The sequence below is a fragment of the Dromiciops gliroides genome, chromosome 4, assembly GCF_019393635.1.
Source record: "Dromiciops gliroides isolate mDroGli1 chromosome 4, mDroGli1.pri, whole genome shotgun sequence".
Lineage (NCBI taxonomy): Eukaryota > Metazoa > Chordata > Mammalia > Microbiotheria > Microbiotheriidae > Dromiciops > Dromiciops gliroides.
This window is the reverse complement of record NC_057864.1, coordinates 450,969,844-450,995,730: the sequence shown is the minus strand read 5'-3', so window position 1 is coordinate 450,995,730 and position 25,887 is coordinate 450,969,844. Positions and strand designations below refer to the sequence as shown.

General features: G+C 44.2%; 9 non-coding genes across 9 annotated transcripts; 6 read left to right on the top strand and 3 right to left on the bottom strand.

Moving 5' to 3' along the window:
• The first annotated feature begins 1,204 nt into the window (after positions 1–1,204).
• Positions 1,205–1,277, top strand: TRNAK-CUU. Its single transcript has one exon. It is a non-coding gene; the product is annotated as a tRNA-Lys (tRNA).
• Positions 1,278–2,097: 820 nt separating this feature from the next.
• Positions 2,098–2,170, bottom strand: TRNAV-CAC. The gene has a single exon. It is a non-coding gene; the product is annotated as a tRNA-Val (tRNA).
• Positions 2,171–14,827: 12,657 nt separating this feature from the next.
• TRNAI-AAU lies at positions 14,828–14,901 on the top strand. The gene has a single exon. It is a non-coding gene; the product is annotated as a tRNA-Ile (tRNA).
• Positions 14,902–16,885: 1,984 nt separating this feature from the next.
• On the top strand, positions 16,886–16,959 carry TRNAI-AAU. The gene has a single exon. It is a non-coding gene; the product is annotated as a tRNA-Ile (tRNA).
• A 942-nt stretch (positions 16,960–17,901) lies between these two features.
• Positions 17,902–17,973, bottom strand: TRNAQ-CUG. The gene has a single exon. It is a non-coding gene; the product is annotated as a tRNA-Gln (tRNA).
• A 1,722-nt stretch (positions 17,974–19,695) lies between these two features.
• Positions 19,696–19,769, top strand: TRNAI-AAU. The gene has a single exon. It is a non-coding gene; the product is annotated as a tRNA-Ile (tRNA).
• A 1,549-nt stretch (positions 19,770–21,318) lies between these two features.
• TRNAI-AAU lies at positions 21,319–21,392 on the top strand. Its single transcript has one exon. It is a non-coding gene; the product is annotated as a tRNA-Ile (tRNA).
• A 3,250-nt stretch (positions 21,393–24,642) lies between these two features.
• Positions 24,643–24,713, top strand: TRNAG-CCC. The gene has a single exon. It is a non-coding gene; the product is annotated as a tRNA-Gly (tRNA).
• A 404-nt stretch (positions 24,714–25,117) lies between these two features.
• On the bottom strand, positions 25,118–25,189 carry TRNAQ-CUG. The gene has a single exon. It is a non-coding gene; the product is annotated as a tRNA-Gln (tRNA).
• Positions 25,190–25,887: the final 698 nt, after the last annotated feature.

Below are 25,887 nucleotides of genomic sequence, written 5' to 3'. Positions count from 1 at the left end.
ATTCTCCATGCAGGAGGTGGAGATTCAGTCTGTAAATCCAAGGCAATTTGAGGATAAAGAGAACACTAATAACTGGGTCCTGGAAGGCAAGGAGGGGGTGAAAAGGGCTAACTCCAGATGCAAAGGGAGTAGAGGGAAGAGGGCTGTGAAAGAAGATTATCTGGTACAGTCCAATAGATCATTATGTGTAGTCGTGGGAGGGTGGAGTGCTGATCAATAGAAGAGAAGCTGAACCCCCCTGGTTACTGGAGGTGCAGGGTCAGCAGGGCATCTGGACTGGGATCCTGGCAGCTTGGAAATTCAACTCCATGCCCCTCTGGGGATTGGTGCCCTGATAAAATTCCTAGATCATCTCAACTTAGTTAAAGCTCTGAATAAATGTAATGTTTTTGTCCAGGACAAAGGAGCTGATATAGTACTGAAGGAACTGAATCACATCAATTTTGATCTTACTGATCTAAAGGAACCCAGGAGACAAAGGGATGTTGCAGATTAATGAAAGTAGTTTGAAGAAGCAAACACAGGAGTTGGAGAAGTTGCTTTTATTTTTGTGTCCAAAGGCATCAGGAAACATAATTTCAAGGAAGAGTTGATCCATCTGTTCTCCCCAGACTTCCCTGGTTCCTGGAACACCTTCCCTCTTGTATTGCCCCCTTCAGAATAGTTTTGGTTTTTTGAGGGCAGGAGTCATACCCTAAGTAAAGTCTTCCTGACTTTACTCTGCGCATGCCCTTTTGTGCATTTCCTGACTTGTATATAGGTTGAACTCTTTGTCGTCTGGTCCTACATTACCAAAACCAGTGACCTTTTTCCTATTCACCTACTCAACCTGCTGAAGACCCATAGAGTAGGCTGGGTTCACTATGCATTAATGTTGTCTCTAAGCAAGCTTGGTCGGATGGCAAGCAAAAAACCCCAAAAACCCAAAGTCCTGTTTTTCAGGCACAAAACGCTGTGTCTAAGATGGACTGAGAAGTTGGAGACCTGTCTTTACCCGGCCTATCAATACCTCCATGTTCACTACTTCTTCCCTCTTAACCTTTCTTTACCCAGCCTTCTTGTGGCACAGGGTCTAAAGTAAGCGAAAATCCGGTGCGAAAGAGGAAGACCGAAGGTGGTTGTGAGTTTTATTTTCCGGAGCATAAGTCCTAACTAACGCTAATAATTCTTCTGGAGAGCAGAGGAAGAAGTTTTGTAGGGTTTTGCCCGGCTAGCTCAGCCGGTAGAGCATGAGACTCTTAATCTCAGGGTCATGAGTTCGAGCCCCACGTTGGGTGAGTCTTTTGTCGGTTTACGATATTCTTAGGACCTTGATGGTTCTCAGTTACTCAGCTCAACAAACTTTTAAGTGCCCGGAGTCAAAGACAGAAACACAGCGTGCTGCAATATTGCACTCCTGCCTGTGACCAAATCGCTCTTTGTGAGACCAGGAACAGATTTCCACTGTAAATACTATAAAACCACCACCTCGAGCAGTTTCTTTTTCGATTTTTCCCTGTAGCTTCCAGGAGCCAAACTGGAGTGGCTACTAGGAATTTTGGCCCGGGGTTACTACCAACTACGGCACCTAGCCAAGCGTCAGGGAGGGGTGAGAAATTCTCACTTAGCAATGTCTTTTTTATTTTATATTCTTCTGTACACCACTAGGGAACCGAAACACCTACTATGGAAAGGAATGGTGTTCTGGGGTTTTCGTGCCTGGATAACTGAACCGGAAGAGGGCGGTGCAGTCCTCTACTGTGAGGTCTAACAGGGAAGAAAGGTTGTTATTACATTGATGACGAAGTAAAACATACCTGTCGACCTTCTCACGGCCCCAGGCCACATATTTCTGGCGAGGGTGCACACACATTTCTCCCTCTACGACATCTGGGGAGAGACCGGGAGCGTGGGGGGGGATGGGGATGGGGAGGCCGGAGGGCGAATACTGGGTGTTACTGTGTTTTCCTCGAATTCATACAGAACACCTTGAACTATTTGCCAGGCAGGTAACATAGACATTCCTGTCTGGTTTGTTCCATTTTCCCTAACAACTTATTTCCGAGAGGTGTGTCTGAGAGGTAATGTGGTCTGGCAAAAGGCAATCCATGAGAAACGTGTTTCCGCCCGGTTTCGAACCGGGGACCTTTCGCGTGTGAGGCGAACGTGATAACCACTACACTACGGAAACCACCGCTGGGGAGAAGACTTCATTCTTCGTACCTGAAATTTGTTGCCTGGTTTCGGTTTGGTTTGGGTTTGTTGTTGTTGTTGTCGTGTACGTGTTTTGTGTTTGTTTGTTTGTTTTATGGAATCTAGCAAGTTACGGAATATTTCTTGGAGATTCTAAATTCGACCTTGACCTTGTGCCTGAATCGACACACACACATAGACCATCTGACGTCTCTTCCTCCCACTTCATGCCAGTCCGGGCAAGGGCTTCTTCCCTGGCGGCTTCCACTGAAGCTTCTTACTCAGTCAATTTCCAGCTTATGTTTATTTCTCAAACCACTGCCGGCTTCTCCCCTTGTACATCCCATCTCGGATATTCACAAAAGGAGGCTGGATGAAACTTCCCCAGCTAGGGCCTATATCAGGTCAGTACTTATGCGTGCTATCTAGACCTATGATCCACTAGAACTAAATAACGCAGCCTGCTGATAGATAGGGATGTCCCTAGTGGGGAAGTAAGGTCACTGGTTCCCAATTTATCAACAATATTCTCTCCCTACTCCCATCTAACATCTGGAAATTTTGTCACATAACATATGTAAGGAAGAATTCATTCCCAGGCCAAAAATGGAGAGTCATAGGTTAGGAGGAGACGGATTTTCAAAGAAAGAAAAACACAAATTGTTCCCCCCAAATCAACCACTCACATTTATAAGCTTCTATTATGTCCTGTGCACAGTGCTAAGCAATGGGCATATAAAAAGAGGCAAAAGACAGTCCCTGTCGTCAAGGACTTCACAATCTAATGGGGAGACAAGCAACTCTGAGTGTGTGTGTGTACACACACACTTATTCATTCATTCATTTATTTGGCTATTTATTTGTGTGTACACATACATGCATACATATATATATACACACACATATATGTGTGTATGTATCAATTGTAATGATTGGAATGATGCCACCTACTAGAGACTTGCTGTGGGAAAGCTCCACCATGAGGAAATGCCTCAAAGGCATTGTGGCTTTTCCTTGGCGTCAGGAAATGACGTTTGCTCATGGGTGCTGTCTATCAAGGCTACCAGCCAATCAACTTGAGGAGCCTCCTATTTTCTGGGAGGAGACAGGAAGGAGGGGAGGGAGCCTGCGGGGAGAGCTCTTGCGCTTTTGGGGTTCCTGACTTGGTGGTGGTGGTGGCAGAGGACTTCACAGGAAATTTGAGGAAAGATAGGAATGCCAGGCTGTTGGAATTCTGTTTCTCAATCTTTTTCTTTCTATTTTCTAATAAACCCTTAAAAATCTAAACTCCTTTTATCAGTGATTTTAGTCAGTTTTCCCCCAAACTGGGGGAACAGATTAGAATCCACATTTAGAATCTTAAATTACACACTATACAGACAAGCTATGTACAGGATAAATAATTAAAAGAGGGAAAGCACTAGAATTAGGAGGGATTGGGAAAAGCTTGTAGAAAATGAGATTTTAGTTGAGACTTAGGGGAAGCCAGAGAAGCGGGTAGACATGATGACGGGAAAAGATGAGGATAGAAAGCATTCTAGGCATGGAGCAAAGTTAGGGTACATTCTCCAAACTGAGAGGTGAAGCATGTTGTTTATGGAAGGGCAAGGAAGCCAATATTACTAGATCAAAGAAAATGTGAGGAAGAGGATGTTGTAAAAAGATTAGAAAGGTGGAAAAGGGAAGGGAACATGTTTTGAATGGCCTTAAATACCAAACAGAGCATTTTGCATTGATTCTGGATGCAATAAGTAGCCACTGGAGACTATTGAGTAGGACCTCAGCTTTAAGAAAATCGCTTTGGTGGCTGAATAGAGGATAGAGTAGAATGGGGAGAGACTTGAGGCAGATATATCCAGGAGCAGCTTATTGCAAATACAGGCATGAGGTAACAAGAGGTGGCTGTGTCAGAGGTGTGGAGGAAATGTATCTGAGAGGTGTTGCAAAGATGAAATCGATAGACCTTAGCAACAGACTGGAGTAAAAGTGAGTCCAGGATGACTCCTAAATTGTGAGCCTGAGAAACTGAAAGTGTTGTCCTCTACAATATTAGGAAAGGTAGTAAGAAGGAAGGCTTAATAAGGAGAAAGATACTGAGTTCTGTTTTGAACATGTTTAGTTTGTGGTGCCAGTTGTACATCTAGTTCAAGATGTCTGAAAAACAGTTGGAGACAGGAAATTAGAGAACAGGTAAGTGATTGGGACAAGATAGGTAAATGTGATAACCATCAGCCTAGAGATGATAATGAAATTCATGGGAGCTGATGAAATCGCCAAGTGAAGTAGTATAGAAGGAGAAGAGGACCCAGGACAGAACCCTGAGGGGGACACCTATGGTTAGAGGGAGTAATCTAAAGAAGGATCCAGAAAATGAGAAAGAGAAGTAGCAGTGAAATAGTCAGGAGGAGAGCCAGGAGAGAATGATGTCCCCTCCAAAAAAATTAAACTAAACTAAAAAAAAGCGAATATCATGGAGAAGGAGAAAGGGGGAGTGATCAACAGTGTCAAAGGCATCAGAGAGATCAATGAGAATGTGGACTGAGAAAAGGGCATTCAATTTTGCAACTAAGAAATCCCTGATAACCTTGGAGAGAGCATTCAGTGGAATAATTTGGAAAAGTGGATTATAAGAGGCTAAGAAAAAAAAAGTAAGAGAAGAGATAGTGGAGTCACCTATTGTAGTCAGCCTTTTGAAGGAGTTTAGCTACAAAGGGCATAAATTGGGGGTGAGGGTGGAATGGGATGTTCAGGCCCATTTATAATCAAAAGGATAAAAATGGAAACAACTGTAAGATATGAACTACTCATCAAGTAAGTACAAATTAATGGACTAATTTTAATTAATTGATAGCAAGTAAAAGCAATGAAAAGTGCTGATGGGGTTGTAAAGAAAAGATGCCTTTGTCCATTTATGGTACAATTGCAAACTCCTAGAATTATTTTAGAAAGTAGTTTCCCAGTATCCAGTAAAACTTCCAAAATGAAGTGTAATGTTTAAAATCTAAATGTGTGGTCGCCTTAAATTAGAAGCTTTGGCATCAGTCTTTGGGCCTATCTACCCTAGAAAAGGCCTATCTACCCTAGAGTTCTAGCCTGGTCTGGTTCTTCTTCAGGTCCTCTGCCACAAGCCTGCTTCAATCCATGAACTCCTCTCAAACTGAGTGTGGAAGCTTTTTATAGGTCGAGAGCAGAGGCGGTCCTTACACGCTGCTTCAAGCTGATTGGTAGTCATCATCCAAATCCATTGGTTCACTGGACTTGAAGGTGGTCTCAAGTTGAGTTCAAAGTCCTTAGCTTCTGAGAACACTACCTCCTTAAGGGCCAGCCAGGTGTGGTTACGATCCAATTAAATTGAAGTAGGCTAATCAGCAAAGTCAATCACTCTCAATTCAATCAGTTTAGATTAATCTCCAGGTGAGCCTTTGAGTATCTGCCAAATCCCATTATTTTCTCACAGAAGCATATCTTTTCACCCCATATTTCCATTGATGTGTGTGCCCTGAAATAACTATCCAAAAGGTCATCAGAAAAAGGAATAATATATTCAAAAATTATCATAATTGGGGCAGCTAGGTGGCACAGTGGATAGAGCACTGGCCCTGGATTCCGGAGGACCTGAGTTCAAATCCAGCCTCAGACACTTGACATTAGCTGTGTGACCCTGGGCAAGTCACTTAACCCCAATTGCCTTACCAAAAAAAAAAAAAGAAAAGAAAAAAATTATCATAATCATATTATAGCTAATGAAAGGATGAACACAGTAGTGACTATTAGAATATAATTTCTAATTCTTTTACGGAATGGTTGAACCAACTTGTAGCTCCACCACTAGTAAATTAATACTCCTTCCTTTTTAATGCCTCTCTCCAAAACTGACTATTCTCATCATTTGTCATCTTTTCCAATTTTTTCATTGTTAGAAGAATCCACAGAATTGTTTTGGTTTGCACTTTTCTTATTATTTATGATTGTCAGCACTATTTCATTAGGTAGGTGAAATTCTTTTGAAAACCATTCATGCCCAGTGATGTAATAACATATTTTGTTAATTGGCAAATGGTTCTTCCTCTTATATAGATTAATGAATTCCTGTATTTCCTGTGTATCAATTTCCTTTTAAAATTAATAGATATAATCTTTTTCTATAGTTCATAGTCTCCATTCTTAAATTGCCTGCATTGATCTTGTTCCTGCAGAAGCATTTAAATATTTTATTTATTTATTTTTTTGCAGGGCAGTTGGGGTTAAGTGACTTGCCCAGGGTCACACAGCTAGTAAGTGTTAAGTGTCTGAGGCTGGATTTGAACTCAGGTACTCCTGACTCCAGGGCCGGTGCTCTATCCCCTGCACCACCTAGCTGCCCCCTAAATAGTTTATTAAAGCAAAAATAGCTTGTTTTAGGATACCACCTAACTGTGATTATGAAAAGTAACTCTTTCCCACCTCCTCTAATGGATAATGATGTGACCTGATACATTTGAGTGGAGCAGCCATTTGCAACTTGAAGTATATCATGAAAGGAGATAGACTGAACTTATTTCCTACCTAAATGAGTTCACAAGTTCCCAGCAAGTGTTCTTTGTTTTTTTTAAATGAATTCCTCCTGGGGCAGCTAAGTGGTTCTGATTCAATCATTAGGACCTGTCCAGCATCCAGTAGCTTATTATTCCAGCCAACTAGATTCTGTGGCCTCTGGGGTGCCACCCTGCCTCAGGGAAGTGGCAGCTACAGCCCTTTTGGTAGAAAAATCTTCTGATTTGGTCCTAGGTAATCCTCTTACAATACAATGTCCCCATGAAGTAGAGGCCCTCTTACTACACCATAGAACACAAGTTCAGATCAAAGGCTGGCTAAGTATGAAGTAACCCTGCTAGGTCATGAAAATATCACTTTAAAATGCTGTACAGTCCTTAACCCAGCAACATTGCTCCCAAACTTACCACTCTCAGGGGAGCCATTGCATGACCGTGCCTCTTCAGTTGATATGGCTGAGAAACCCCGTGATGATCTTTTGGATACACCTTTAGAGAACCCTGATATTGTCCTCTATATGGATGGTTCTCCGTTTATGAAAGATGGCACACGTTTCACTGGGGCTGCTGTAGTTTCTGATTATGATATTATCTGGGCACCTTCTCTGCCTTCACATTTCAGTACACAAGCTGCTGAACTTGTGTCTTTTACACAAGCCTTTAACATAGCCAAAGGGAAGAGCGCTACCATTTATACCTACTCCAGATATGCCTTCTGTGTATGCCATGCTGTAGGCATGCTTTGGCTATAGAGGGGCTTTCTAGCATTCTCTGGCAAAGCTATTGCTAACAGAGACCTTATCAAGGACCTCCTATCTGCCTTGAAATTTCCCTCTGCTCTAGCAATTGTACATTGCCTTGCACACACAGGGAATAATGATCCTGTTTCAAAGGGGAATGCACAAGCTGATTTAGCAGCTAAGTTCACTGCTTTAGAAGCCCCTGAACATGTATTTAACCTCTCACCTTCTGAGGATGTTTCTCTCCACCTAACTCATGATTCTGAAGTAGAAAGGAGGAAAAAGAGATTCAAGGCTAAACAGATCAATGGAGTCTGGATGTCTTCGGAGGGAAAACCACTTCTCCCCCAGAAATTCTATCACCAGGTATGCCTCTCTATTCACAAGAAAGAGCATTTTAGCACACAAGGCATTGTGGACTCAGAAGGACCTGGTTAGCAGTAGGTATAACTAACACAGCATCTCGAATCTGTTTGGGCTGCTCCACATGTCAATCTTACAATCAACGTGCCTTCCGTGTTAAAGCATATGGAGGGTGCCCTTTGGCATATACACCTTTTGAACATCTACAAACTGACTTTATTTCTATGCCCAAAGCAGGACAATATTAATTTTGCCTTGTTATTGTTGACCAGCTCACTTGATGGGTGGAGGCTTTTCCTGCCCCACGAGCAACTGCTGGCTTTGTGACCAAAGCTCTCCTTAAAGAGATTGTTCCTTGCTTTAGGCCACCAGCATGCATTGACTCTGATAGAGGTATACATTTTACAGATTCAATTCTCTCCCAGATTTATTCTTTCTTGTGAATAACTCCTAGATTTCATACTCCTTACCACCCTCAAACCTCGGGTCAAGTTGAATATATGAATAAAGAGCTTAAGAGCATGAATGACAAATTATGTACTGAAACCCATTTAAAATGGCCTGATGTTCTACCCTTGGCATTATTCTATCTGCGCAGTAGACCAAGAGGAGAACTCCACACATTTCCTTGAGATGCTTTTTGGTCACCCTCCTATCCAAGCTAAAACTTTTTCCCCAGTCTATACATCACTGGTGGGAGGTGATACTTCTGTTGCTTCCTATATACAGGAACTACAAACTAGGCTACATGAACTCCATGAAGCAGAAGTTGCTGTACAAGCTGGTCCTTTAGATGTTTCCTTGCATGATTTAAGTCCTGGAGACAATGTATATATTAAGAATTTTCAGTGGACCAGTGGGACCCAGCCCACTTGGGAGGGACCTTTTCGGGTATTTTTTTTTTCCAGTTACACATAAGGGTACTTTTCTTTTTTTTTTTGCGGGGCAATGGGAGTTAAGTGACTTGCCCAGGGTCACACAGCTAGTAAGTGTCAAGCGTCTGAAGCTGGATTTGAACTCAGGTATTCCTGAATCCAGGGCCGGTGCTTTATCCACTACGCCACCTAGCCGCCCCGTAAGGGTACTTTTCAACATTCATTTTCATAAGATTTAGAGTTCCAAATTTTTCTCCCTCCCTCCCCCCCACCCTTCACAAGATTGCAACCAGGTTATATATGTACAATCCACAAGTGTTCTTTTTATCAGTTCTTTCTATAGGGGTGCATAGTAAGCTTCCTCATTAGTTCCTTGGGATTGTCTTGGATCATTGCATTGCTGAGAGTAGTTAAGTCATTCACAATTGCTCATTGAATAATACTGCTGTCACTATGCACAATGTCCTCCCAGCTCTGCTCACTTCACTATACATCGATGTTCAATAGTCTTTCCAGGTTTTTGGGGGATTATCCTGTTTGTCATTTCCTGTAACACAAGACCATTCCACTACAATCATATAGCACAGCTTCTTCCATCATTCCTCAATTGATGGACATTCCCTTGATTCTCAATTCTTAGCCTCCACCAAGAGTTGCTATAAATATTTTTTGTACCATTTCCCCCCCTTTTCTCTTTTTCATGATTACTATTGTTAACTGTTTCCCTTCCATCCTATTCCCTTCCCCATGATATTTATTCTGTTATCCATCTTCTTTCATCCTATCACTCTTCAAAAGGGATTTGCTTCTGTCTGTCCCCTCCCTCACTCTGCCCTTCCTTCTTTTGCCCCTCTGTCTTTATCCCCTTCCCCTCCTATTTTCCTGCAGGGTTAGAGAGATTACTCCACCCAATTGAGTGTGTACATTATTCCCTCCTTGAGCCAATTCTTTTTTTTTTTTAGTGAGGCAATTGGGATTAAGTGACTTGCCCAGGGTCACACAGGTAGTAAGGGTGTTAAGTGTCTGAGGCCAGATTTGAACTCAGGTCCTCCTGAATCCAGGGCCAGTGCTCTATCCACTGCACCACCTAGCTGCCCCCCTTGAGCCAATTCTAATGAGATTGAGGTCTTTGAGCCAATTCTGATGAGTGTTAGGCTCATTTACTGCCCAGATTAAATAGATTACTCCACCCAATTGGGTGTGTCTGTTAGTCCCTCCTTGAGACAGCTCTGATGAGTTTAGGTCTTTGAGCCTTTTCTGATGAGTGTAAAATTCATTTACTGCCCTGCTCCTCTCCCATCTCTTCCCCCACTCCATAAGCCTTTTCCTGTTTCTTTCATGTAGGATTTCACCACTGCCCTTCCCCCTCCCCCAGTAAATTCCCTTCACCCCTCAATTTAACTCTAAAGATGTCATCACCTAGCTAAGTGACACAGTGGACAAAGCATCACCCCTGGACCCAAGGGGATCCCAGCCAAAACCCAGCCTCAGACACAAAACAATTGCCCACTGTACAACCCTAGATATGTCCCCCAGCTCCAATGTTTTATGGTTCTCTAGGGTCTTGTATTTGAAAGTCAAATTTGCCATTCAGTTCAGGTCTTTTCATCACAAATATCTAAAAGTCTTCTTTTTCATTAAAGTCCCATTTTTTTCCACTGAAAGATTATGCTGAGTTTTGCTGGGTAGGTGATTCTTGGTTGTAATCCCATTTCCTTTGCCCTGTGGAAAATCATATTCCATGCCCTCCAGTCCTTTAATGTAGAAGCTGCTAGATCTTGTGCTGTCCTGACTGGGGCTCCACAGTACTTGAATTCTTTCTTTTTGGCAGCTTGCAATATTTTCTCCTTGACCTGAGAGCTCTGGAATTTGGCTATAATCTTCCTAGGAGTTTTCCTTTTGGGATCTCTTTCTGGGGGTGATCAGTGAATTCTTTCAATTTCTATTTTAGCTTCTTCTTCTAGAATTTCAGGGCAATTTTCCCTGAGAATATCTTGGAAGATGATGTCTAAACTCTTTCCTTGATCATGGTTTTCAAATGATCTCTCCTGGACCTATTTTCCAGGTCAGCAGTTTTCCCCAGAAGATATTTCACATTGCCCTCTATTTTTTTATTCATTTGGATTTGCTTTATTGTGTCTTGCTTTCTCATAAAGTCACTGGCTTCCATTTGTTCAATCCTCATTCTTAGGCAATTATTTTCATCAGAGAGCTTTTGTACCTCCTTTTCTATTTGGCCAGTTTGACTTTTCAAGCTGTTGACATTTTTCTCATGTCTTTCCTGCATCTCCCTCATTTCTCTTTCCATTTCTTCCTCTACCTCTCTAACTTTATCTTCAAAGTCCTTTTTGAGCATTTCTGTGGCCTAAGACCAATTCATATTTTTCTTGGATGCTTTAGATATAGGGGCCCTGATGTTGACATCTTCCTCTGAGGGTGCCCCTCGGTCTTCCTTGTTACTGAAGAAACTTTCTATGGTCCTCACGTTTCTCTGTCTGCTCATCTTGCCTTTCTTTTACTCGACTTTTAGCTCCTTAAAGTGGGGCACTGTTTCCAGGCTGCAATATTCAAAGCTTAAGAAGTCCCAGGTGGTATGATTTAAAGAGAATCAGGTTCTTCACTCTCCCAGCCTGTTCCCAGGTCCTTAGATGACCTCATACCAACTTGCTAATCAACCAGCTTTGTGTGTTGTGGTTGTTAGCTCCGACAAGCCTGTGCCCCTCCCCTACCTGGGCCACTGCTACTCAAGCCTACCTCCTGGTTCTCCACAGGGATGTAAAATCCAAGTTCTGCCTTAGCACCAGCATAGACCCCTGTAGTCTTCCCCCCTGCCCAGGGCTCATCCCACTCACCAGATTGTGAGCTTAGTTCCAGACGACACTGCTTCAGCTGATTCAGAGGCTCTGGGGGTCTCCTTCTCTGGTGAAGCCTTCCTGGGACTGGATCTGTGTCAGGGTGACTGTGGGATTGGGCTTGACTCCTGTATTAGCACAGCAGCTCCCTCCTCCTGACCTTCCAAGCCGTTCTTGGTTAGAAGATGATTTCAGCACATTCTTCTGTGAGTTTTGCTGCTCTGGGCATTTTCCTACACTATTATTTGCTTTTTGGGTATTATTGACAACTCCTACTGCTATTAAAATTGGAGAAAAAGAATCTTGGATTCATTGTTCCCACATAAAGCCTGCACTATTTGTGGGTCAATTTCAGATAAAACTCAACCAGCTGCTAAAGAGCAAAGAAACCAAATGGAGCCCAGGGGTAATAGATAGTTCCAATTTTCAAGCATTATCACTCAATTGCAAACCCTGGGACTCAAACTCCATAAGGTATCAGGAGATGGAAATTGTCTTTTCAGAGCCCTCAGAGACCAGTTAGAAGGTTGTTCGAGAAACCATCTCAAACACAGACAAGAAACTGCTAATTATATGCTCAGTCATAAAGACTTTGGGTCTTTTATAGAAACAGATATTCCCTTTGAAGAATATGTTGCTGATTTGAAAAAGCTGGTACTTGTGCTGGGAATGATGCCATTGTAGCCTTTGCCAAACATAACCAACTGAATGTAATCATTCACCAGTTGAATGAACCTCTGTGGCAAATTTGTGGCACAGAAAAAGCCAACATTAACGAACCCCATATTTTCTACCTTAATGGTCATTATGACAGCATTAGAAGAATCAATGATGATTCAGAAACCCCTGCCACTTTGGCATGCAGAGAATTGGGGAACCCGTTTAAAAATGTGGTGTACCCCAAATTCTAGCATTATAAGCTCTTACCTTAAACAAGCTTTTCCTCCTACAGGTGAAGAACTTCTCCACCAAGAGCACATGGCTCTGTCTTCTAGAAAGGGTTATTGAACCTTATTGCTTGATTTATAAGACAATGAACATATTGAGTCTCGGTGATGTTTTATTTCCTTTTGATAAATTGCTTATCATTTCAAGTATCTGTTATTGTCATTGTACTAGATAGAGAATTCCTGGACAAGATGATGTGGTTTACTTGCTTAATGAAGATTCTGTAATAATGTTTAATAATATCAGCCATTTACATTCATTTATCATTTGTATGTCATTGTAACTATGTATACTCTGGGTATGGTTTGGGATTATATATATTTCAAATATATCCTAAGTTATGCAGTGTAGCATGCATTTTTACCATCATATTGTCTTTGGTGAAATTAAACGAGATTTATGATTTATAGAAACTTACCATTTCAGAGACTAATTGCTCTTACAATGAGCTTAATGGAGATGGTTCAACTTCAGGTTGCAGGCCCTAAAGAGAATATATGTACAACAGGAGGAGAGACAGGTACATGTAAAATACCCTGATGGAGGCTGAGAGGACAGCCAAATACATTCAGGAAGTCCATAGTTTGCTTATGAGAGCAGCTATGTAGAGCACAATTGCTGGACATAGTCCAGTTTCTTCCTCTCTCACTCCAAAAATGGTCTGGTGTCATGTTAGCCTTAACACATGAACCTGGTTTAACTTAACTTGGCTTTTTCACTCAATCTGGTGGCATGGTCAGAATCCATCCACCTGAGGCCTAGCACAATAATTAGATGTCTATGCACCACAAAATGTGGTAAGGTAACCTTTCCATAACATTTTCAGGTGTCATCAGGGACACATAACTAAATTTGGCCTTGATCCAGACATGTAGTGGTAAAAAGTGTTAGTAATGTCATAACTGTCTCAATTTTGTACTGCATATGGATATGAGTATCCTCCAAAGGGGGGACTCGAATATGCTGTATATATCAAGTTTAAATTTGTTTTGTATATTTTGAAGAACTTTCATTATTTAATTTGAACATTTCTGGACAATGATATACTAAAGATTAATGAAAACCCAAAAGTTCCAGACACAACTTAGAATCCAGAGACAGCCAGAATCCAGACCAGAGTCCAGTTCCCCTGATGACATCTCAACCCTCCTTTGAAGACAAGGTTTTAAGGATTTTAAATGGACATTTTTGTCTTTTTTGTTTTTCCTTCTGTTACTATATACATCATCTGTATTATGTATTTTCCCTTTCCTATATTGTTCATTAGCATTGGTTTTGGTATTCTGTTATTTTTTTGTTTAATAATTGTTTATTATTTATTGTTCCATCAAGGAAATACCCCATGTTTCTTGATGAAACAAAGGGGGAGAATGTAAAGAATTAATTGTTATTTGAGGTTTTTATGACCCCATCTTTTGGCTAGAATTTAAAAAAAAAAACTCGATGTGGGAAACAAGGCTCATGAGCAGTCTTGAGAAATCATGATTGGGCTTTGCATTGGCCATGATTCTGAAATCAGTGAAAGTTATTTTTCTTTCCATTAGTGCAGTTGTTGTACAACTTGTTCTCCTGGTTCTGCTGCTTACTCACTCTGCATCAGTTCCTACAGGTCTTTCCAAGGATTCTCTGAATTCATCCCTCTCCCCATGTCTTTCAGCACACAATTATATTCCTTTGTATTCATGTGGCACTTAACCAGCCATTCTACAATCAATGGACACCCACTTCCCTTGGATCAAGATTATTTGGAATTTTTTTAAGTGTTTCTATAAATAATTTCATACATAGTCTTACTCTGAGCAGCATGATAGTGTTACTGGGTCAGTCATTCCAAAACACTTGTAGGGAATGGCATGATAAATTCCCAGTTCCAACAATAATAAATTCATTGCTGTTAAGTCGTGTTGGATTCTTTGTGACCTTGTGGACCATACTGTCTCTGGGGTTAATCTTGGCAAAGATGCTTCAGAGAACTAAGGTAAACAGTGGCTAAGTGACTTGCCCAGGGTCACACACCGCAAGTAAGTGTCTGATGCCAGATTTGAATTCAGGTGTCCCTGACTCCAGACCAAGGGCCACCATATGCATTCATTATTTTTCCTTCCTGCACATCTGCTGGGTACTGGGGGAAAAAAGGGGAGTGGGGGGATTCCCCGGGAAAGAAAAAGTCTGTTAATGGAAGGCAGGTTCTGTCGTGCCAAAGGGTGTAGGAGGAGAGTGCTCAAAGAGTCCGTGACCTGCTGAAGTGGATTTATTTGGCAAAACGAAGGACAGTTCTAGGAATCCAACAAGACTTTTTCTGGACTCTTTATGTGGAGGATGACGAGAGGAGAGTAGGCGTGAGGGGCCGGTTAGCTCAGTTGGTTAGAGCGTGGTGCTAATAACGCCAAGGTCGCGGGTTCGATCCCCGTACGGGCCAGTCCTTTTTACAAGGCACACACCCACAAATCCCACTCGCCTCCGTAGTAAAGATTCCTACCTCACATATAAAACCCCTCCCGAACCCTACGGTTCAATGAAAGAAATCAAGAAAATCCCAGCTTGATGAGCACCATAAGTTTTCCTGAGTCACCTGTTCCATTCCCTTCACTTTTTAAATGGATACTTTTCAGTTCACCAGAATTTCTTCCTCTTTCTTCCCCCAGTCACTCCAGAAAACCGTCCTATTTAACGAGCGATAGTCTTTATGAAGGGTGGGGGGTGGGAGGGCGGCAGAAAGAAAAACATAGCAAAACTGAACGTACAGAGAAGTCGGAAAAGATATGGAACGTTCCAATCCCGTGGACCTCCTTTTCAGCAAAAGAATGCGAATCGGGATGTCTTTGTACAGCTCTCTTTTGTGGGGGGTGGGGAGGGAATGTAGCCGGGGATTTTCTTTTTAATTTTGCAGCATTCACTTCTGAATGTTTTTTGTGGTTGCTGTTTCCACTGACATTGTAGAAGTTCCTGTGAATACTGCTTTCTTACCTCTGCTTACTTAACTCTTCATCAGTGTGGAAATCATTTCATGCTTCTCTGTAGTCCTTCGTGATTATTCGTTGTTTTTTACAGCACAGTCCTATTCAATGACATTCACGTACCACAATTTGTTCAGTTGTTCCTCCCAACCCACAGGAAGTCTCCTTACTGTGAGTAGCCTCTAACTCATCCATCCATCCACTGAAGTAAGTTGGCTGTTCTCCTTCCACAAAGTGAAGGAAACTAAACGGACAAATGCTTTGCACAGTCAGTGAAAGAAATGGGGAGGAATCCTTGACAATACAACTAGGAAATACGCAGAAACTGGATTGTCCTCCTTACTCAGCAGTCACCATCACCCTCAGGAGAACTTGGCAGCATTCGGATCCTGCCTTCCCTCCCTTTCAGTACTGGCTACATGCTTTCTCATGCCCCTTGGCTCACCTCTTGAGACAGCAGAGTTAGAATACTCCTTTCTCCTCTTTGATACTTCCACATTCTCCCATCATCTCCATCACCCAGTAACATCTCCTTCTTTGAGGGCCCTGCATTTCATATCTACTACCCAACGTCATACGGAGATCTGTTGTCTATAGAACTCCTGGTCACTTCTCTTCCTTCATCAGTGAGTTTGGGACCTGGCTTGAATTTTTTCTCTCCACTTCCACTCCTGTCCTCAAACATACATATTATTTCTCCTTCAAATACACTGAATCTACTCACTTCCCTTGACTTGCTCCTGCATCTTACTTTACCTCCACACAAAGATGGTCATACCCTTGATCATGCCATAAACTACCTATGCACCACCTCCTTATCCAAGAGTTCTGAAATTCCTTACCTAAACACATTGCATTGCTTTTCCACCTCTTCCTCTGCTTTCAACCGTCCAACCCCTCAGTTTTCTCCCAGGCAGTCATGTTTGCTGCTGCCTTGGCGAACTAACATATAACTCTTCACTGTGTTCTTCTCTTGACTCCCCAGCCCCTTATCCTACCACAGATTTCGCCCTGCCAAGCCTCTCAGTACCGGATTATTACGACTAAACTGCCTCCACCCCCAGCCCCACCCCCACCCCCACCCCCGTGCCTGGAAGGGTTTCCCTCCTCCAGTCTGACTCGTGGCTGCCCTGGCTTCAATTCCCAACGAAAATCGCATATTTCACAGGAAGCTTTTTCCAATCCCTCTTAATTGGAGTACTTTCCCTCTTTTCATTTGTAGATATATGTTTGCTTGCTGTCTTCTCTGTTAGATTGTGAGTTCCTCTGTCTTTTGCTTCTCTTTGCATCTCCAGGGGTTAGGAGAGTGATTGGCAAATAGTAGTCTGTTTAATACATATTTAACGGATGTATTCGTTGATGAAGAATAAGCAACGCTGTTAGAGGCGCAGCAGGCCTTTTCCGTCATATCGCTGTGGGGGTTGACAAAAGACAGAAGTGGGCGGGGGCCGGTTAGCTCAGTTGGTTAGAGCGTGGTGCTAATAACGCCAAGGTCGCGGGTTCGATCCCCGTACGGGCCAGCTCCTTTTATAAGGGATACTCCCAGAAAGCCCATGCTAGTACTCCTCCTAGTGAACTCACACTATCAATCAATCCCCTTGGGGGTTATCACATCGCCTTCCATGCCAAAGATCCTCGGCTCGGAACTAACCCACCAACCCCAGCTAACCACTGCGACCGATTATGGCAAAGTCTTCCTGAGTCACCTGTGCCAGTAGGTGGGGCGAAAGGAATGCAACCTTTCTTCTCTCCTTTAATATTTAAAATACGTAATTTTTATCGATACCTTTCAGATCCTCAGAATTTCTTCCCGTTTCTTCCCCGGGCTCCTCCAGAAAACCATCCCATTTAACGAGCAATAGTCTTTACAGAAAAAAACAAAGACGAAAAAGGAGAAACAATAGCAAAATGATGTGAAATGGTATCATAACCACTAACCTCCGAAAATGTGCGGGTGGGGATGTCTTACATCTCTTCTTTGGGAACGTGTTCTTTATAATTTTGCAACATTCACTTCTGAATGTTTTGTTGTCGCTCCTTCCACTGACATTGTAGAAGTTCCTGTGAATACTGTTTTCTTGCCTCTGCTTACGTCATTCTGCATCAGAGTGGAAATCATCCTATGCTTCTCTGTAGTCCTTCGTGATTATTCGTTGTTTCTTACAGCACAGTCCTATTCCACCACATTCACGTACCACAATTTGTTCAGTTGTTCCTCCCAAGCAAAGACGAATCCTTGACTCGCACCGAGCCTGGAAGATGCAAGAAGTCCGGGAATCAAAGCAGAGATTCAATTCCGTCCACACATGATGTGCCCATACGTAACAAATCACGTACATTTCCGGTTCTCTCTTGCCAACGCTTCGCATGGGACCCAGAAAAAATAAGTAGGAGAGGGTCTGGGGCCATGACTGTACCTAGACTAACCGGGAATCAAGAAAGGATGTGCAGAAAGAAAATAAAGGTCCCACCGAGACTTGAACTCGGATCGCTGGATTCAGAGTCCAGAGTGCTAACCATTACACCATGGAACCACCTGAAAAGAAAAAGATACTCTTCATCCCCTTCTCATTAACATTTGGAGCATTTCGCCTTCCACCTCAGTTGTGAGGTCCCGTTTTTCAAGGATTTCTGCCTTGTTCAAAAATAAGGAACAAAGTCTACAGCTTCGAAGACTCCACCTGTAATCTTCTGTTTGACTCTCTCCGTCTCTGTCTCTCTCTCGGGATCTGTCTCTTCCCCTGTCTTCCCGCCCCGCCTCCTTTTCATTCTACAGGGGTACTGCTTATCACATCGCCTTACACGCCAAAGATCCTCGGCTCGTAACCGAGAGGAACTAACCCGTGCCAAAACGGAATCTGATGGCAAGGTTTTCTTCAGAGACAGCTTTCACTGAAAGAGAAGTGTGTTGTCTTGAACACATTTGTTCAGTTGTTCCTCTCAACCCATGGGTATTTACCTCTCATTTATTGGGGCACAGGAAGTCTCCTTACCGTGAGTAGCCTCTAACTGATCTCTAACTTACTGAAGTAAGTTGGCTGTCCTCCTTCCACAAAGTGAAGGAAACTAAACGGACAAATGCTTTGCACAGTCAGTGAAAGAAATGGGAAGAAATCCTTGACAATACAACTAGGAAATACGCAGAAACTGGATTGTCCTCCTTACTCAGCAGTCACCATCACCCTCAGGAGAACTTGGCAGCATTCGGATCCTGCCTTCCCTCCCTTTCAGTACTGGCTACATGCTTTCTCATGCCCCTTGGCTCACCTCTTGAGACAGCAGAGTTAGAATACTCCTTTCTCCTCTTTGATACTTCCACATTCTCCCATCATCTCCATCACCCAGTAACATCTCCTTCTTTGAGGGCCCTGCATTTCATATCTACTACCCAACGTCATACGGAGATCTGTTGTCTATAGAACTCCTGGTCACTTCTCTTCCTTCATCAGTGAGTTTGGGACCTGGCTTGAATTTTTTCTCTCCACTTCCACTCCTGTCCTCAAACATACATATTATTTCTCCTTCAAATACACTGAATCTACTCACTTCCCTTGACTTGCTCCTGCATCTTACTTTACCTCCACACAAAGATGGTCATACCCTTGATCATGCCATAAACTACCTATGCACCACCTCCTTATCCAAGAGTTCTGAAATTCCTTACCTAAACACATTGCATTGCTTTTCCACCTCTTCCTCTGCTTTCAACCGTCCAACCCCTCAGTTTTCTCCCAGGCAGTCATGTTTGCTGCTGCCTTGGCGAACTAACATATAACTCTTCACTGTGTTCTTCTCTTGACTCCCCAGCCCCTTATCCTACCACAGATTTCGCCCTGCCAAGCCTCTCAGTACCGGATTATTACGACTAAACTGCCTCCACCCCCAGCCCCACCCCCGTGCCTGGAAGGGTTTCCCTCCTCCAGTCTGACTCGTGGCTGCCCTGGCTTCAATTCCCAACGAAAATCGCATATTTCACAGGAAGCTTTTTCCAATCCCTCTTAATTGGAGTACTTTCCCTCTTTTCATTTGTAGATATATGTTTGCTTGCTGTCTTCTCTGTTAGATTGTGAGTTCCTCTGTCTTTTGCTTCTCTTTGCATCTCCAGGGGTTAGGAGAGTGATTGGCAAATAGTAGTCTGTTTAATACATATTTAACGGATGTATTCGTTGATGAAGAATAAGCAACGCTGTTAGAGGCGCAGCAGGCCTTTTCCGTCATATCGCTGTGGGGGTTGACAAAAGACAGAAGTGGGCGGAGGCCGGTTAGCTCAGTTGGTTAGAGCGTGGTGCTAATAACGCCAAGGTCGCGGGTTCGATCCCCGTACGGGCCAGCTCCTTTTATAAGGGATACTCCCAGAAAACCCATGCTAGTGGGCACCTCTAGTAAGCAGAGGAAAGTCACCTATAAATCTCCTACTGCCCAAGGACATATAGGGGGTCAACGAAACCAACCAACCAAAGACAAATTTGAAATGCCGGCCAGCTAACTACAAGGATGGGTAATGGCTATGCCTTCCTGAATCACCTGTTGGGGTTAAGGGAATGCTGTAGAACCCGTAGAGCGACCGACCGACCTTCTCTCCTTCAATATTTAAAATTCCACTTTTATTGATATCTTTCAGGTCCAATGTGCTCAAAGTATATACCATCTTCCTAATATGTCGTTGTGGTCTATTGGCTAATATTTTATTTACATCGCACTTTCCCCCTGGTCAATCATCCAAGGACAAAGAAAGCAAGGAGGATAGGTTCAAGACAACACATTTCTGCTTCACTGAAAGCAGTCTCTGAAGAAAACCTTGGCATCAGATTCTGTTTCAAGTTGGTGGTTTGGGGTAACTCAGGTTAGAGCAAAGAAAAGGAAATAAAGGTCAGCCCTTTAAACAATTAAATATAGTCAAGCAAAACAAGTTTACATATTGGCTGCTTCTGAAAACATATGTCCCATTAGCCTATAGTTCACTGCCTCTGTTCCAGGATGTGGGAAACAAGGCTCATGAGCAGTCTTGAGAAATCATGATTGGGCTTTGCATTGGCCATGATTCTGAAATCAGTGAAAGTTATTTTTCTTTCCATTAGTGCAGTTGTTGTACAACTTGTTCTCCTGGTTCTGCTGCTTACTCACTCTGCATCAGTTCCTACAGGTCTTTCCAAGGATTCTCTGAATTCATCCCTCTCCCCATGTCTTTCAGCACACAATTATATTCCTTTGTATTCATGTGGCACTTAACCAGCCATTCTACAATCAATGGACACCCACTTCCCTTGGATCAAGATTATTTGGAATTTTTTTAAGTGTTTCTATAAATAATTTCATACATAGTCTTACTCTGAGCAGCATGATAGTGTTACTGGGTCAGTCATTCCAAAACACTTGTAGGGAATGGCATGATAAATTCCCAGTTCCAACAATAATAAATTCATTGCTGTTAAGTCGTGTTGGATTCTTTGTGACCTTGTGGACCATACTGTCTCTGGGGTTAATCTTGGCAAAGATGCTTCAGAGAACTAAGGTAAACAGTGGCTAAGTGACTTGCCCAGGGTCACACACCGCAAGTAAGTGTCTGATGCCAGATTTGAATTCAGGTGTCCCTGACTCCAGACCAAGGGCCACCATATGCATTCATTATTTTTCCTTCCTGCACATCTGCTGGGTACTGGGGGAAAAAAGGGGGGTGGGGGGATTCCCCGGGAAAGAAAAAGTCTGTTAATGGAAGGCAGGTTCTGTCATGCCAAAGGGTGTAGGGGGAGAGTGCTCAAAGAGTCCGTGACCTGCTGAAGTGGATTTATTTGGCAAAACGAAGGACAGTTCTAGGAATCCAACAAGACTTTTTCTGGACTCTTTATGTGGAGGATGACGAGAGGAGAGTAGGCGTGAGGGGCCGGTTAGCTCAGTTGGTTAGAGCGTGGTGCTAATAACGCCAAGGTCGCGGGTTCGATCCCCGTACGGGCCAGTCCTTTTTACAAGGCACACACCCACAAATCCCACTCGCCTCCGTAGTAAAGATTTCTACCTAACAGGTAAAAAACCCCTCCTGAGCCCTTGGGATCAATGAAAGAAACCAGGAGTTTTCCTGAGTCACCTCTTCTCCATCCCCAGCTGTCGGTGGGGCGAGGGGAATACCAGAACCCACAGAGGAACCTTCTCTCCTTCAGCTTTTAAAACACCTTATAAAAATGGATACTTTTCACTTCACCAGAATTTCTTCTTCTTTCTTCCCCCAGTCCCTCCAGAAAACCGTCCCCTTTAACGAGCAAGTCTTTAAGTGTGTGTGTAAGTGTGTTTGGGGGGAGAGTAAGGGAAAGCGGGAATAAGAAGGAGAAACAATAGCAAAATCGAACAGACAACGAAAAAGTCGGAAAAGATGTGGAACACTTCATATCCGTGGACCTCCGACATTTCCACAAAATACTGCAAATCGAGATGTCTTCGTATAGCTCTTTGGGGATGGATAATTTTGCAACATTCACTTCTGAATGTTTTGTGGTTTCTCTTTCCACCGTGTAACGATTGGAATGAGCCACCTGCTGGAGACTTACTGCAGGATGCTCCGCCGTAAGGAGAAGGCGTCTGAGGACAAGGCATGCGGCTCTTTGGCGTCAGGAAGTGACGTTTGCTTGTGGGATGAAGAGGGGGCGAGGCTGGTGCTCTCACTGTCTTTCGTCAGGACTCTGGTGGAAAGGGGAGCAAAAAATGCGCTCTCCCATTAATAGATTATTAATAGAATAGGCCTTTCTCTTTCTCTTCACCAAATTCTTATTCTCCTTAATAAATGCTTAAAAGTCTAACTCTTGCTAAAGCTTATAATTTATTGGCGACGACTCATTCGATATCTTAGACAGACTAGCTGGAATTTTAGCCCCTTACAACTGACATTGTAGAAGTTCCTGTGAATACTGTTTTCTTGCCTCTGCTTACTTAACTCTTCATCAGAATGTGAAACTCATCCCTAGCTTCTCTGTAGTCCTTCGTGATTATTCCTTTCTTACAGCACGGTCATATTCCATGACACTCACCTACCAGGATTTGTTTAGTCGTTCCTTCCAACCCATAGGCATCTACCTCTCACTCATTGGAGCACAAGAAGTTTCCTTACCATGAGTAGCCCCTGACTGGTCCATCCACTGAAGCACCTTTGCTGCTCTCCTTCCACAAAGTGAAGGAAACTGAACAGACACATGCTTTGTATGGTCAGTGAAAGAAATGGGGAGAAATCCTTGACATTGCAACTAGGAAATACGCAGAAACTGGATTGTCCTCGTTGCTCAGCAGTGAACACCACCCTCAGCATTCGGAGCTTAACAAGGATTTTTCTAGTCTGTCGCCTTTAACGCTAAGCAAGAGCGCTGACTCAGTGGCAACTTCCAGCTAGCTAGCTAGCTGTTCAGGAGCTGGAGTGGCCTGGAGAACAATTCTGAGCAGTATCCTGTTGCATACCCAGCAGTCACCCCAGAAGCCTGAATAAAGAGAAACCTCAGGGCAACAAGGAGCAAAGGAGGGAGAGAAGGGGGGGAGGGGGGGCCTCACAGACTTGAGCCTGGAAAGAGACCCCACACAAACAACCTCCCCCCCCAAAAAAACACCCTCTAGTCTGCCCATCCTTCGCCTTTCAGGACCCCCAACCGGGAGAGCCGGGGAGGACACCCGACCTGCCACATTGGCCTAGGCAACCAACGACTAGTCTCTTGGAGGGTACCGGAGGGACATGGCACTGTTCTGTGCAAAGGGTGCCAGGAACTCAGCGGGGTTGTCCTACTACTAGGTCTGTGCCTAAGAGAGAATGAAGAAAGAGGGAAAGAACATAGGCCTGCCTGCCACTTTTTTATGGCGGCTCTTTGTGTAGGGCCAAAGAACTGGAAAATAAAGGAGAACCCGTTGGTTGTGGAATGGCAGAACGGATTGTGATGTCGGAATGGAACGGCACTAACGTGCTGAAGGAAATGTGGTTTTCCAAGAAACCACGGAATATTAATAAGGTCTTTGACATTTTGCCGCCATTGTTGAAACCCCACCTACGAATGGATGTAGCTGTGCTAGGCCAAACTGGTGTCGTGGTTGGAGCAACCTGACTGTTTCCCTCTTGTTTAAGCACCCGATTCTCTTTTAGCTTATGTGAGTGGTTTGGGTCCGTTTTTGTTTCTGACTATCCTTAGTGACCCACGCTCTGTTAGGAGGCCAATGATGTCTCTGGGATGAAGAACAAGCAGAAGACTTGACTCTTCCCCTTTCTCTCGGCTTTAAAGCATTTCTTAAGTCTTCCTCCATTCACCCTTCCTCCCTCTTCCGCCTTGCTCTCGTCTTCTCTGGTCAGGCCTCGATCTCCAGTGTTGGGCTTCAGGTGGGTACTGTTAGCCCGATCTGTGTCTAAATGTGACTGAGGTTAAGTACAAAAGGCCACGATTGCCGCACTCTCTCTGGAGTTTCTGACCGTGGACCCACCGCCTGATTAACCACTGAGAAACTGTGCTTAGCCGAATCAATGTGATGTGCTCGCTGAGTAGAGTCTCCGTGTTCAACGTCCGGTCCCGCCAGTGTGTCAGTGGCAGAGAAGTATGCTCCCAAGAGTTATGGGGGAAACCCCTGGACTTCTTGGCTGCATACTCTTCAGCGTGGCTGTATAGCTCTCGGCACCTTTGAATAGGGTAGTGGTGCGGTCGGTCCTGTATTCGGGGCCCTCAGCGGAGCCCACAATCCAGAACCCTTGACACGATCTTCGCAGAAAGTCTTAGTCGTCTTTTGAACGCTTTCCAAAGAGGCGACGTGATAAGTGCGAACTTCCCAAGGGCCCCTGAGTCAAGCCGTGGTAAAAGTCTGCTGCAGTTGGCTGGGAAGGAGAAAACGCCTTGACGGCGGGCGGTCCTAGTTGCATTAGCGGTCTCGGTTACCTAAACCGCATCGTTTATGCTCTCCGTTGTGTCACGGTTGCGAATTACGAAGTAAAGGCATGGAAAGGCAAGAAAGGAACTGTAAGCGAAGCTCAGGAGAGGGCGAAGAGCGAGAGACGAGTGTTAGGAGTGACCCAAGGAAGTGTGGCCTTTCGGGGCTGCGCTGTGTGGGCAAGTGGGAAGGGGAAGGGGAAGGGGAAGGGGAAGGGGAGGCTGGTAGGGTTCGAGCTGTCTGTCAGCGACCTGAGGGACGTAGGGGGCTACTTGGTACAAGTCTGTGAATTGGAAGGGAAAGGACACAGAGAAGGTGTCCTGTGGGCATTGGTGGTTCAGTGGTAGAATTCTCGCCTCCCACGCGGGTGACCCGGGTTCGATTCCCGGCCAATGCAGAGCTCTTTTACGTCTCCGCGCTTTCTGCCCTCTCCACTACCCTTCTACCCGCACACCCCTCGCCTTCCACCACGAAGTTTCTCTGCTGCTCGGACTGGACTAGACACTCCAACCTGGCATCTCCGAGGCATTCCCCGCTCCACTCTCCCCTCTCCCCTCCCCCCCCCCACATACAATTTTTCACGGCCCTGTCTCTTGGTAAGCTCCAGTCTCTTTTCGACTATTGCCATGCTGTTTGCGTGCTTAAGTCTTCCACTCCATCCACGTTTACTGAGCACCTGCCGCGCCATATCCTGGAAATTGCAAGAAGTCTGGAAATCGGGGCAAAGGATCAATTCAGTTCACACAGGATAGGACGCATAGGAGATAAGTAGGAGACTAACTGGGATTCAAGAAAGGAAAAAGGTCCCACCGAGATTTGAACTCGGATCGCTGGATTCAGAGTCCAGAGTGCTAACCATTACACCATGGAACCACCTGGAAAATAGTCCTCTTGAGTCCCTTTTCATTAACATTTGGAGCATTTCACCTTCCACCTCAATCGTGAGGTCACTTTTCTCAAGGATGTCTGCCTTGTTCAAGAGTAAGGGATGCATACTCAGCTGTGTCCGAGAGCTGGGGGGAAAGAGGGAGGGGGAAAGGGTGCAACCACGGGAGGGGGAAAGGGTGAAGCCACTCCACCAGTGTAAGGAGGGGCAAAGGGGAAGAGGGGAGCGATGGTACCAGCAGCTGGGGCTTAGGAATATAAAAAGGAGGAGGTAGTATCAGGGGGCGGTCTGCGCTAACAGGAGAAAGCTTCTCCTGTCTGGTCATAGAACATTGGGGGGAGTAAGGGGTGTGTTGTAGCAACCGCATGGTTAATAACAAGGACTAAGGGCAGGGAGGGATGGTACGATGGTACCAGCGTCAGCAAAGCAAAATACATGCTTTCTATTATTAGCAACGGAATAAAACATGAACAGAATGATGTGACAACAACAGAGACTGGGGGCTGGGGACTTTCCAGACCCCATCCTCAGAATCTGAACTGACTCAAGTACACCTATCACACACAGGTCCAATATGCCGGACTCTCCTACTTAACCCCTCTTCCACTCCTTGGCGTCGAAGCACTATTTGGCTCGGAAGTTTTTTGAGAAAGGCCCCCAGATCCGTAGTTCTCACACCCTTTTC